This window comes from Schistocerca piceifrons, chromosome 7, assembly GCF_021461385.2.
Source record: "Schistocerca piceifrons isolate TAMUIC-IGC-003096 chromosome 7, iqSchPice1.1, whole genome shotgun sequence".
Taxonomy (NCBI): domain Eukaryota; kingdom Metazoa; phylum Arthropoda; class Insecta; order Orthoptera; family Acrididae; genus Schistocerca; species Schistocerca piceifrons.
Genome location: NC_060144.1, coordinates 392561630 through 392574216, shown reverse-complemented (window position 1 = coordinate 392574216; position 12587 = coordinate 392561630).

Below are 12587 nucleotides of genomic sequence, written 5' to 3'. Positions count from 1 at the left end.
TAAGCCTCCACGGTAAGATATATACAGCAATAATAGTTACATTTTAATTTATTTCGTTGTCTATTACCAACTCAGAATTATGAACACAATGTTCAAACATGAAGTATACCATAAATTAACTTGCAAAGCGAGAAACCTCAGCTCAGTAACAGATTATATTCACTGTAACAACAAAGCATTTGATATGGTACTGGATGCAAAGTGTTTCCAGTTCTAGAAATTGAATCTGGCCACTACCTTCTAGTAAGCCCCTTACGAAGAAGAAAAAGATGGCATAAAAGTAAGTGCAAGGAGGCCCGCCCGGTTGGCCGTGCGGTCTAACGCACGGTTTTCCGGGCGGGAAGGAGCGAATGCGGGCTGGTTCCCCTTATTCCGCCTCAGTTACACTATGTCGGCGATTGCTGCGCAGATAAGTCCTCCACGTACGTGTACGCCACCACTACTGTACCTCGCAAACATAGGGGTTACACTCGTCTGGTGTGAGACGTTCCCTAGGGGTCCACCGTGGGCCGAACCGCACAATAATCCTGGGTTCGGTGTGGGGCGGCGGAGGGGTGAAGTGGACTGCGGTAGTCGTCGTGGGGTTGTGGACCACTGCGTCTGCAGCGGGGTCGGAGCCTCTCCGTCGTTTCAAGGTCCCCGGTAAACATACAATACAATTCAATACAAGTGCAAGAAACGGACAACGAAAAAAGGACTTGCCTTCCATATTAGGCCTTTGAGATACCACATTATAATTTGGTTGCACCGAAAACGCCTTGATAAGAAATATAAAATATCAGCTACAGAAATGAAGCCCAAAGGAATAATGGGAAGCTGTCCAATACAATCTAACAGAAGCTGCCAAACAGAGCCTTGGCGAGAAAACAAATTGGAACAGGAAGAAAGGAAAGATAAAATAGGATGATGATACGGAAAAGGCTTTAGAGGACAAACGAGAAGCATTTGTGAAAACTGACTATCTGGAAAAGAGTAGTAGAAGAACTGTCTGCAACAAATAATCCTGAGCAAAGTGGGAGCATCATGAGAGATACAAGGATTGATCACAACAGGGTTGTTGTAGTGAGACTGAATACCGCAACAAACAAACCCATGAAAAATAAACGCAAAATATATCAGTATAAAAAGCCGATAAAATTAAGCTTGACGCCTTCTTATGAGATAGTCTTCACTTCTTCCAATTTCAGCATGGAAGTGTAGAGTAGTCCTGGATTAAGCGGAGACGGAAGGCAAGTGGGCTTCAAAAATTGGATTTTTAGATTCTAGCATATTCGAAATGCCTGGTCTTTCCTGCGTGAAACAGTTTTTGTTTACATAAATAAGACAATTTTTTCGTGAGATATGATGGTTTTTCTGACGTTCTGTGCAATCTGGCGTTTAAATGCCACGACTTACTTTTGGCGCCATGCACAGGTAATGCACAGCATTCATTTACTCCTTGTATATTATTTCATGCTTCTATTGTTTTATCGCTTCAATGTTTCCTACCCTGTATCTACCATCGATACTCGTTTTTCCGTAATGTGTTTATTATTGTTCTCGAGCGTTAATGGTTCTACTTAGTGAAGTTTGTTGAGAGTGAAGTACGTCTTCATTTGTGTTTTCTTTGGTTCCGCGTGTTTTCACAAAAATGCCGCGAATAAAGAAATTCTCGCCTAAATTTAATTTCAGAGGAAGTAAATACGTAAAGGAAAATGAGGTTAGTGGGGCAAAGGCCCAACAATGTTAGACATAAAGAAAATCAGCACATCAAGAAACGAAGTGCAGTGTCTTCAAGGCATTTCGTCCCGGTCAGCTTGTGGAGATGAACATTCGTTTGGAAATATTATAGTGAACCTTAGCATGCTCTGTGGTTTCATTTTCAAAAATACTGTGTGCAGAATATGTGGTGATGACGTATCTTTGGGTGAGAATCAGCATCTTCATAAAGGGATTGTGTCAATTCTGACGTTGAGTTGCACAAAATGTGGTGCAGTTGATATAACAATGGCATCAAAAATGGCAAATAATAATTTATAAGAGAGCAACATAAGGGTAATTTACGGTCTTAGATCTGTTGTTAAAGGGATGGAGGCCGCAAACTCTTATGTGTATTATTTGACATTCCTAATCCTCCTGCAAAATTTATGAATTACAGTAATGTCATTGGTATTCTTGTTGCTGAAGTTTGTAACATCTCACTGAAAAAAGAAGCAGCTGAAGAAGCATTCAAGGCAAATGATGACAGTGAAAGTGGTGATATTTGGCCTGTTTTGATGGCAGCTGGCAGAAAAGTGAACACACTTCACTAAATAGTGTGGTGACAGCTACATTGTATGTAGTATTTGATACCGGCAGGGTAACTGATGTAAAGATTCTAAGCAAATGCTGTAAAACTTGTGGCAGTAGAACTGAGAAAGAGCATGAACACAACTTTCAGATGAGCTATTCTGGTCCATGTAGTGGGATGGAGGTAGCAGGAGTTCTCAGGATTTTTAATCGTTCAGTGGCAAACAGAGGTGTCAGATACACACAGTATTTAGGGGACGGTGTCAGCAAGGTGACTGGGTATGTGCAAAACAGCCCTATGGTCCTAATGTCACAGTTTCTAAACAAGAGAGCATTGGGCATGTCCATAAGAGAATGGAGTCCAGGTTGAGAAGGTTATTCAAATAAAAGTAAAAAATTGTATTGAAAGATGGTAAGAAGATAGGTGGTAAAGGTCGCCTGTCAAATGCTGAAATGGATTACAGCATTATTATGGCTTGGCCATAAGAAGAAATTTAGGGAATTTAGAAAACTTGAAAGAAGCTCTATGCGTTATCTTTTTCCATAAGATTTCCACAAAAGAAAATCCAGTGCACGGTCTTTGTCCGAATGATCCTGACACTTGGTGCAAGTACAGGAGAAGTGCCAGATATGACCACAAACATTCTTTACCTGCATCAGTAATGAATGAGATGAAACCCATATTTAAAGACCTTTGTAAAGATACATTTCTGAAGAAATGTCTTCATGGTAAAACCCAAACTTTAAATGACTGTGTGAATTCTGTCATTTGGAACCGGTTACGGAAAACTGTATTTTTTAAGCTTACAACTCTCAAATTTGGTGTTTATGACATTATTTTATGCTTCAATGATGGTGTAATTAGAAAACTGGATATTAGTAATTATTGGGCATAAAATCTAATGGAAATACTGCAAAATCCTTGGTGCAAATAAATAAGAGAGTATCCGCAAAGCAGATATTGCTAATTTAAAATGCACAAAAGAAGCCAGGCAGAAAAGAAGAGGGGCCAAGAGAAGAAAAGAAGATTAGAATGATTCAGATGATGCTCAGTATGGTGCAGGAAAATATTAGTGGTAAGTAATTCTCATTAATAAATATACTTTGTAATACTAAGCTTTAAATGGATTCTTCTCAAAACTACATTTTTTTACTTTCAGGTACCATTATTTGATGAACTAATGTGGTTAGAAATATTAAATTTGGTCAATTTGTACTGCAGATGGTAATACGTTATTACAAGGAAATTGAGAACCACCAAATATTCATAAACTGTTTTATAATAATTAATGTACAAAAAAGTTAAATTTGAGTAATGAAAGAATAATTTTTTTCTTCAAAGCTATAAGAGATGGTATGTTGATTTTACTTGTTAGTTGAAGCATACATGTTTTATATATATATATATATATATGTAGTGAGAATTTCATTGTTTATCACTTATAGTTCTTCCGAAAAGTGTGCCTATTCAAAGGTAAAATAGCATTGGCAGGATATGGATAAAAATTGCCTTCCATCTCCCCTTGAATCCCAAAAAATTGTATCGTTGGCAATTGTGAGATACACCAGGGTAATTCAATAATTAGAAAGACAAATTTTGTCTAGGGAAGAAACTGTTAGTAGGGCAAGTTTGGTGCTTTCATGGCTTTAAGTTGGTATCACTGGGATGACCCCTGATCAGCTGAGGTATCAACATTTTTTTGTTTATAAACTCAAAAATACATTGCCAAATGACTAGTCCGATTCAAACGTACACATTAGTGGAACAACGATCTGTTGTTCCTTTTTTACTTCCTGAAGGCGAGAAACCAGTAAATATGTACTATAGAGTGTCTAACGTTTATGGCGAAGGTTGTAAGAATCGTGAAAATTCTTACAAGTGTGTAAAGCAGTTCAAAAATGGTCGCGACTTAGTGACTAACGAACACCGTTGTGGCCGACATGTTGCAGTTTCAACTCCTTCACTTGAAAGTCCAATTGATGACATTATCCATGCCGACCTCCGTGTGACTGTGGAAATGATAGTTGATAAGATTCATGTTAGTGCTGGTACAGTTCGTAGCATTATCTGTAACAAGCTGAAGTTCCGCAGAACATGTGCAAGATGGATCCCAAAGAAGTTGACGCGGCTACGCAAGGAAACAAGGTTGATAGTGTGCACAAACCTAAAGGAACGTTATGGTAGAAAAGATGAGCACTTACGCAACAAAATTTTAACTTGTGATGAAACTTGGGTTCACTATTATGAGCTACAATCAGAAAGACAAAGCATGGAATGGAAACACACCAACTCGAATGTCAAGAAAAAATTCAAAGTGCAAGCAACAGCAGGAAGAGTCATGTTGGCGTTGGCATGCTGAAGATCCAGTTTTTTGTGACTATTTCGAAGATGGGCGCAGAATGAACAGCCAGTACAACTCGGATTTGCTTTTAAGCGAGGTGAAGCCAGCCATGAGAGAGAGACGTCGTGGAACTCAGAGGAGAGGTGTGATTCTTCAGCAAGACAACACACATCCTCATATTGCTCAATTAACCAGTGAAATCATTGGCAAAATGGTTTGTCGGTGCACTGTGAAGGAGGCATTACGTAGGAAGAGGTTCCAGCACTACGACGTGGAAAAGTTTGTGGGAAACGAGTTCAAACATCAGTTCTAAAAAAAAAAAAAAAAAAAAAAAAAAAACTTGTAGCCGGTTGGAAGAAGTGCATACATGTTCAAGGGGACTATGTTGAAAAGTAGAAATATTATTGTTTCGTAAAAATAAGCGCTTTCTTCTTCACTCCAATTGGTCTCTTTAATTATTGGAAGACCCTCGTATATGCCAAATAAACTAATAAGAGACGGTACTGATTCCCGATGGTACACAAAGATGGTCAGAACACCGTTGTAGAGACAACGGAAAAAGACGTCAAATATAAAAGAACGCCAAATCCCCAAAGACTGGTTACGTTTTACAGAAACTACATAGAAATTTAGTACAAATTTCAATGTGAGACATTTTCAACAGTTTCTACAACGAAACTCTGCCTCTAAACCTGACAGAAAATTAGCGTATATCACAGCAATGCCCGAGAAAGGAAGCAGGAGTAAGCTGCTGAATTACGATTTGCATCATGATTTAGGAACAGCCAACAAGGATTTAGAAAATATGGTTCTTGTGAAATACAGCTAGGTATTTATTCTCTTGAAGTAATGAGTGCTTCCGACAGGTAATGTCGGTGTGACTCCATTTGACGTCAATCCACACAAGCGACATGTAACTGAAATCCATGTCTCGGGAGTATTGTCTCATTTGTGCGACTTTATTAGTGATTTCCTGTCATAAAGGTCAGAATTCGTAATAATTCGCGAATAGTCATCACGTAAAATAGAAATATTGCCGAGATATCTGCAAGGAAGTGTTACAGGCCCTCTGCTGTTAGTGATACACACAAACAACTTAGAAAACAATATGAACAGCCCTCTTACATTGTTTGCAGATGATTCTGTCATTTACCGTCTTATAAACAGATCAGATGATCAAAACAAATTGAAAAACGATTTAGACACGATATCTGTATGGTGCGAAACGTGGCATTTGACTCTAAATAATTAAAGCAAGGAAGTCTTCCACGTGAATACTGTTAGAATTCGATGAATGTCGGTTACACGATAAACCAAACAAACCTAATGGTTTTTAATTCAACTGTATACCTAGGGATTACATTCGCAAATAACTTACACTACTAGCCATTAAAATTGCTACACCACGAAGATGACGTGCTACAGACGCGAAATTTAACCGGCAGGAAGACGATGCTGTGACATGCAAATGATTAGCTTTTCAGAGCATTCACACAAGGTTGGCACCGGTGGGGACACCTACAACGTCCTGACATGAGGAAAGTTTCCAACCGAATTCTCATACACAAACAGAAGTTGACCGGCGTTGCCTGGTGAAACGTTGTTGCGATGCCTCGTGTATGGAGGAGAAATGCGTACCATCACGTTTCCGACTTTGATGAAGGTCGGATTGTAGCCTATCGCTATTGCGGTTTATCGTATCGCGACATTGGTGCTCGCATTGGTCGAGATCCAACGACTGTTAGCAGAATATGGAATCGGTGGGTTCAGGAGGGTAATACGGAACGCCGTGCTGGATCCCAACGGCCTCGTATCCCTAGTAGTCGAGATGCCAGGCATCTTATCAGAATGGCTGTAACGGATAGTGCAGCCACGTCTCGAATCCTGAGTCAACAGATGGGGACGTTTGCAAGACAACAACTACCTGCACGAACAGTTCGACGACATTTGCAGCAGCATGGACTATCAGCTTGGAGACCATGACTGCGGTTACCCTTGACGCTGCATCACAGACAGGAGCGCCTGCGATGGTGTACTCAAGGTCGAACCTGGGTGCACGAATGGCAAAACGTAATTTTTTTGGATGAATCCAGTTTCAGTTTACAGCATCATGATGGTCGCATCAGTGCTTGGCGACATCGCCATGAACGCACATTGGAAGCGTGTATTCGTCACCCGGCGTATCTTCCGGCGTGATGGTATGGGGTGCCGTTGGTTACACGTCTCGGTCAACTCCTGTTCGCATTGATGGCACTTTGAAGAGTGGACGTTACATTTCAGATATGTTACGACCTGTGGCTTTACCATTCACTCGATCCCTGCGTGTTGTAGGTCCTGTACGGGCCTTACTGGATACAGAAAAAGTTCGACTGCTGCACTGGCCAGCACATTCTCTCTGAAAACGTCTGGTCACTGGTGGCTGAGCAACTGGCTCGTCACACTACGCCAGTCACAACTCTTGATTAACTGTGGTATCGTGTTGAAGCTGCATGGTCAGCTGTACCTGTACACACCTTCGAGGCTCTGTTTGACTCAATGCCCAGGCGTATCAAGGCCGTTATTACGGCCAGACGTGGTTGTTCTGGGTACTGATTCCTCAGGATCTATGCACCCAAATTGCGTGAAAATACAATCAAATGTCAGTTCTAGTTTAATATATCTGTCCAATGAATACGAGTTTATCATCTGAATTTCTTCTAGGTGTAGCAATTTTAATGTCCATTAATGTATACTGGTACTATCACAAAGGCTATGTTGTGAGGAATCGAAACCAAGGACTGCGAAATATTGTCTGAACACTTATAAATTGCAACAGGACATCTAAACAGACTGCATAGACTACGCTTGTCCGCACTCTCCTCGAGTACTGCCATGCACTGTTTGGTTCTCATAAGATAGGCTCAACGGAAGTAACCAAAAAAGTACAATGAAGGGTAGCTTGTTTCGTATTATCACTACATATGGGAGAGAGTGTCACGAATTGAGGTGACAATAATTAAAACAAAGACTTATTTCGTGGCAGCAGGATTTTCTTATGAAAAATATATCACCAAATTTTTCCTCAGAGTATGTAAATATATTTTTGCCACCCACGTACATAACGATGAACGATCATGGTAATGACATGAGAGATATCCGATCTCGCAAGGAACGGTTTCAGTTTTCGCTTTCCCGCATGATCTGCGACAGTGGACCAGTAGAGAAACAACTTGAAGATGGTTCGACGATCCCTCTGCCAGGTGCTTATGTGAATTGCAAAGTTTTATGTACACTGCCAGAAAAAAAGGTTGTACGTCTGGAATGACGACGTAGATTTGGATCCCATGACGGCATATGCCACCTGGGGGATAGTGGATGTACTGATAAAGGTTTCAACGTCACTCGCCAACAGACAGCGAAGTGGCGTAGCTAGTAGAGCGCCATTTATGTCAACCCTTTAGTACGGAATGCTAACAGCCGAAAGGTTCAGTGTGCTGCAGAAGTGTGAAGCAAGCAGGCAACATGCCGTGGAAAGGCACTCGTGCTTCCTACAGCCAGCGCAGGTAGTTTGAAAGGAGCGAATGATGGCATGGTCTTCTATGAGTACTGCCACATAGGTTGGACGTGCTGTGTCAGTTCGGTAACAATGCTGGTATCGTTGGTCACGTGAACATTTCCACATTCCGTATAGATTCTGTACGTCCATGAAACACAAACAAAACTTGCTGCAATTTGTCTGACCAGTACGATCTCCGGATTCCAATCATGCACATTTGTGACATGAAGAGACAAAAAAGTGACATGTGCAGTTCATCAACGACCTCTCCGGTAGCAGGTTCGAATCCTGCCTCGGGCATGGATGTGTGTGATGTCCTTAGGTTAGTTAGGTTTAATTAGCTCTAAGTTCTAAGCGACTGATGATCTCAGAAGTTAAGTCGCATAGTGTTCAGAGCCATTTGAACCATAGGTCATCAAATAACAACTCTTACAGAATTACGTGAACAGGTCGAGCAGGACCCCTGGGTAGTATTCGCCATCTGTACGATCGATTGAATGCCAGCATGCACTACCCCATTACAGGAACCTCGTACGTCAGCGAAAACGAACACATTTGCCTATCAAAATGTACAGTATGTAATGCAAAGGGATGACACTAAACTCGACAGTATTAACAGACTGAACCCACATCCTGCAGGTCAATGAGTAAAAGCAGCTGCAAGAAACGTTTTAGTTTGGGGGCAAACGCAGGTTGCACCATCATGACCCGCTTACAATGGAAAGCTTCTAACAGGGGTGGTGACAACAAACGCGTCGGACGATACATCGAGGGGTGCAGGTAGTCGTGCAGTGTTGCTTCGGACAAAGAAATTCTTTAGAAAATTACTTTGGGGAATTTCGGGATTGATACAAACAGACCATCGACGCACTTGATCACGGGAAATGCCCTTGATATTATCGTGAAGTATACGTGTAACTTTTAGGCGTCAGGAGCGGGAACAAAATGTCCAATTACATGAAACAAACTCAAAAGGACTAAAAAGGGGCGACATTTTGCCGCAGTTTAAAGGTAGGCAGGTTGTGACTGGCATAGCTAGTTTCCACAAGATGAAAGGAACGCTACCATTTGTCTGAAAAAACCGTGATGTGAAGCACGAAAGGACACAGTCTGGGGATAGTGTGGTACAACAGACACAATACCGAAGACTTTGAGCACTCTCCTCTGAATCAGCGTCAAGTGTAGAACAGGGTGCATCGCGCTCTGTACAACGCCAAAAAGAGTAATTTTGTGTGAACACTGCTTTCACTGCGCCTGACATTCAACTAGAAATTAGCTGAAGAGTCCTTGAGCTCCGATAGCGGAGAAACGAAACAGCCATGTAGTTAATTGTTCTTGCGAGAACTGTGAGGGCGTTGAAGCATACACGCTGCACCAGCTAGCATGTGTATATCGCCATATTTTCCTGACTAGGGATGAGCGAGTGTTTTCTCACCTAACGAGAAACATAGGACAGTTTCAGCTGATAAAAATCAGTAAAGATTTGTATTAGCTATTTATATATTTTCATAGGACGAGAGCAGCCATTCAGTCGACGGCACGTCACAGCTAAAAATTAATGCAGCTGCCAGAGGCATAAGCTTGTTGGTTCACCAGGCCAGGCCGGCCGTTGTGGCCGAGCGGTTCTATGCGTTTCAGTCCAGAACTGCGCTGCTGCTATGGTCGCAGGTTCGAATCCTACCTTGGGCATGGATGTGTCTGATGTCCTTAGGTTAGTTAGGTTTAAGTAGTTCTAAGTTTAGGGAACAGATGATCTCAGACGTTAAGTCCGACAGTGCTTAGAGCCATTTGAAACATTTTGTTCGCCAGCTTGCATCCACTGTTAACTCGAGCAATCTTGAGTAATCGTTTGTCACAAAAACTAACCATCGTCCGTAGACTTGATTTTCGTCCTAAATAGTACCGAACTTAGAGCTGGAATCGAATGATTTGTCGTAATATTGGCCGACTTCACTGTGTATAAGTAAGTAAAATCTCGTACAGAACTTCCTTTTTAAATTTGATATTGATTCTGTCAGTGTTATTTCTTCTAAACAGGGCATAATGCTTTATCTTGACAACTGTCCTGAAATTGTGGTGTCACAATCTATGTAAAGTCGGGTACTTGCTTGACAGTAATTCCGAAACTAAACCAACAGTGAACAGCTAAACACCGAGGCGCTCTGTCACAGAATAAGGGTCCACCCCTCACCCCAGTCAGTTATTCTAGTGACGCTAACGTAGTCACATGGTGTTTTTGCTGATGTCTGACAAGAGTGAAAAGGAGTAGTGTGTCAGATAACGGCGACCCTGCTTGGATGACAATTGGTCTGCCAGGATGGCAATTAGTCTAATTGGAAATATTAATTAAAATTTGATATTAAGAAAAAACTTTTTGTCTTTCTGAAACAAAATGTGGCAAGGTCACTCAATGTATATATTTTGCATAGTGGTCACATTACTGTAAATGTGTGATCCATAGAGTGGAAAAATTGTATTAACGAGTAAAGAATAATTTTTGTGTTTTTGGTAAATGTAGCTTGTGCATGACGTTTCTGGCGTGCGCGAAGTTATTCACGTCGTTGTTGAATTGGTTTGAGTATCCACAAACTGTGAACGGCTTTGCTAATGATGTGTTAATTGCATAAGAGACTTTCTTTGATATTTTGGTGACTTGTCAGGTCAAATAATTTCATGCTGACTAGAGCTCAGTCTCCCGCAAACCGTGAAAGACAGAGGTTAGTTAGACGGTCTGAGATGGCGGAAGAACTTAGATCATCGCAAATAGGGCAAACTGAAGACCTTGATAGGATAGAAACTGACGTACAACAAAATTTATAAAACGCATGTGACGAAACCGAACGAAGTGACAATGTAGAGTCTGGAATCGTGCGACCGCTACGGTAGCAGGTTCGAATCCTGCTTCGGGCATGAATGTGTGTTATGTCCTTAGGTTAGTTAGCTTTAAGTAGTTCTGAGTTCTAGGGGACTGATGACCTCAGATGTTAAATCCCATAGAGCTCACAGCAATTTGACCCATTTTTGGGAATGCAGAGGGAATGGTGGCAGTTTCGTGATCGGTATCTCATGTGAGACCGCATAACGAACAGATGACGGATCTAGAGGTACAGAAGCAGAATAAGAGGACGTGCAACTTCGGTACGTTGAACTAAATGTTGTAATAATGAATCAAACGGGACAGTTTCCTACGGAAAGAATGTGTGTATGTGCGTCAGCACTATGCACAAACGTCGGTGAGACGTCACATGAAATACACGAACGGCTAAATTTATATCAAATGGTGAGAAATGACTATGGCGAAGAGTCTGATAGTGTGTTCGCGATGTTGAAGCAACTTACTATTGTTGTCAAAAAAACAAGTGAAACTATGAGAGCAGGGCTAGCAGACTGAAAAACCGAAACGGCGAGTTTAAAGACCGAAACAGAGAATTGAAGAACAGAAACAAACGCAGGGTTAGCGGCCACAAATGCTGCTTTAAATTATCTCAAATTCGAAATCAATGCTGGGTTATAAAAAGTCCACAAAGATCAGAAATGTGGCGAACGGATAGTTTATTGAATTCCGGAAAGAGACGAGAGACTTCCGCGAAGAAATTCAATTGCTTATGGCCGATCAGAAAAAGATGTGCACTGACATTGACCCGGTGCAGGATGCAGTGTCTAATATCGACCAAAGATTTAATAATTTAGCACGTAAGGCGTCTGGTAAGGCGCAAGAAATTGTGGAAGAACTCAGTGTCTGAAAACGTGTCACACGAGCCTCGTTAATAAGATTCGATACACGCATTGTAAACATCGTCTCCAAGAATAAGCATCAGTATGAACAGTTTGGTACAGAAATGAAGAAGTGTATTGAGAACCGTACAGAAATCAGTATTTCTTTTTAAACTTGTGGTAAGGTCATCGGTCCCTAAATATAACATAAACTAACTTACGCTGTGGACAACACACACACCCATGACCGAGGGAGGACTCGAACCTCCGACGGGGGGAGCCGCACGGACCGTGACAAGGCACCTAAGAGCACGCGGTCGAGAAAGCAGTAGTAAGGCGACGGAATCGGTAGTATCATCTGGCATAGTGGCGGAAAAAAAAATCCAGATGTAACCAAGTTCGTTATGCAATCTCCCGTGTCAGTTGCGGAAACACTAAAAAAGTCATGAGATTCCATTTATATGTCAGTATTTTCCGATCCGAAACAGAAGCAAATGGTAGGAGTACAGTTGAGACTGGTGAGCGAATCAAGTAACGTGCGTTCACAGCAGACAATGAGGCGACAAGCGGTAACTGCGCGCATAGCAACAGAGCGGCAGCCGACCCTCCAAACGCATGCGAATGACGCGATAACACAGCAGTTTACTGCGCCACACATATCAAATTCTAAATTTACGAGTTGCAGTACAACAGGCCATATATCGCAGATCAATATTAGGCAAGTACAA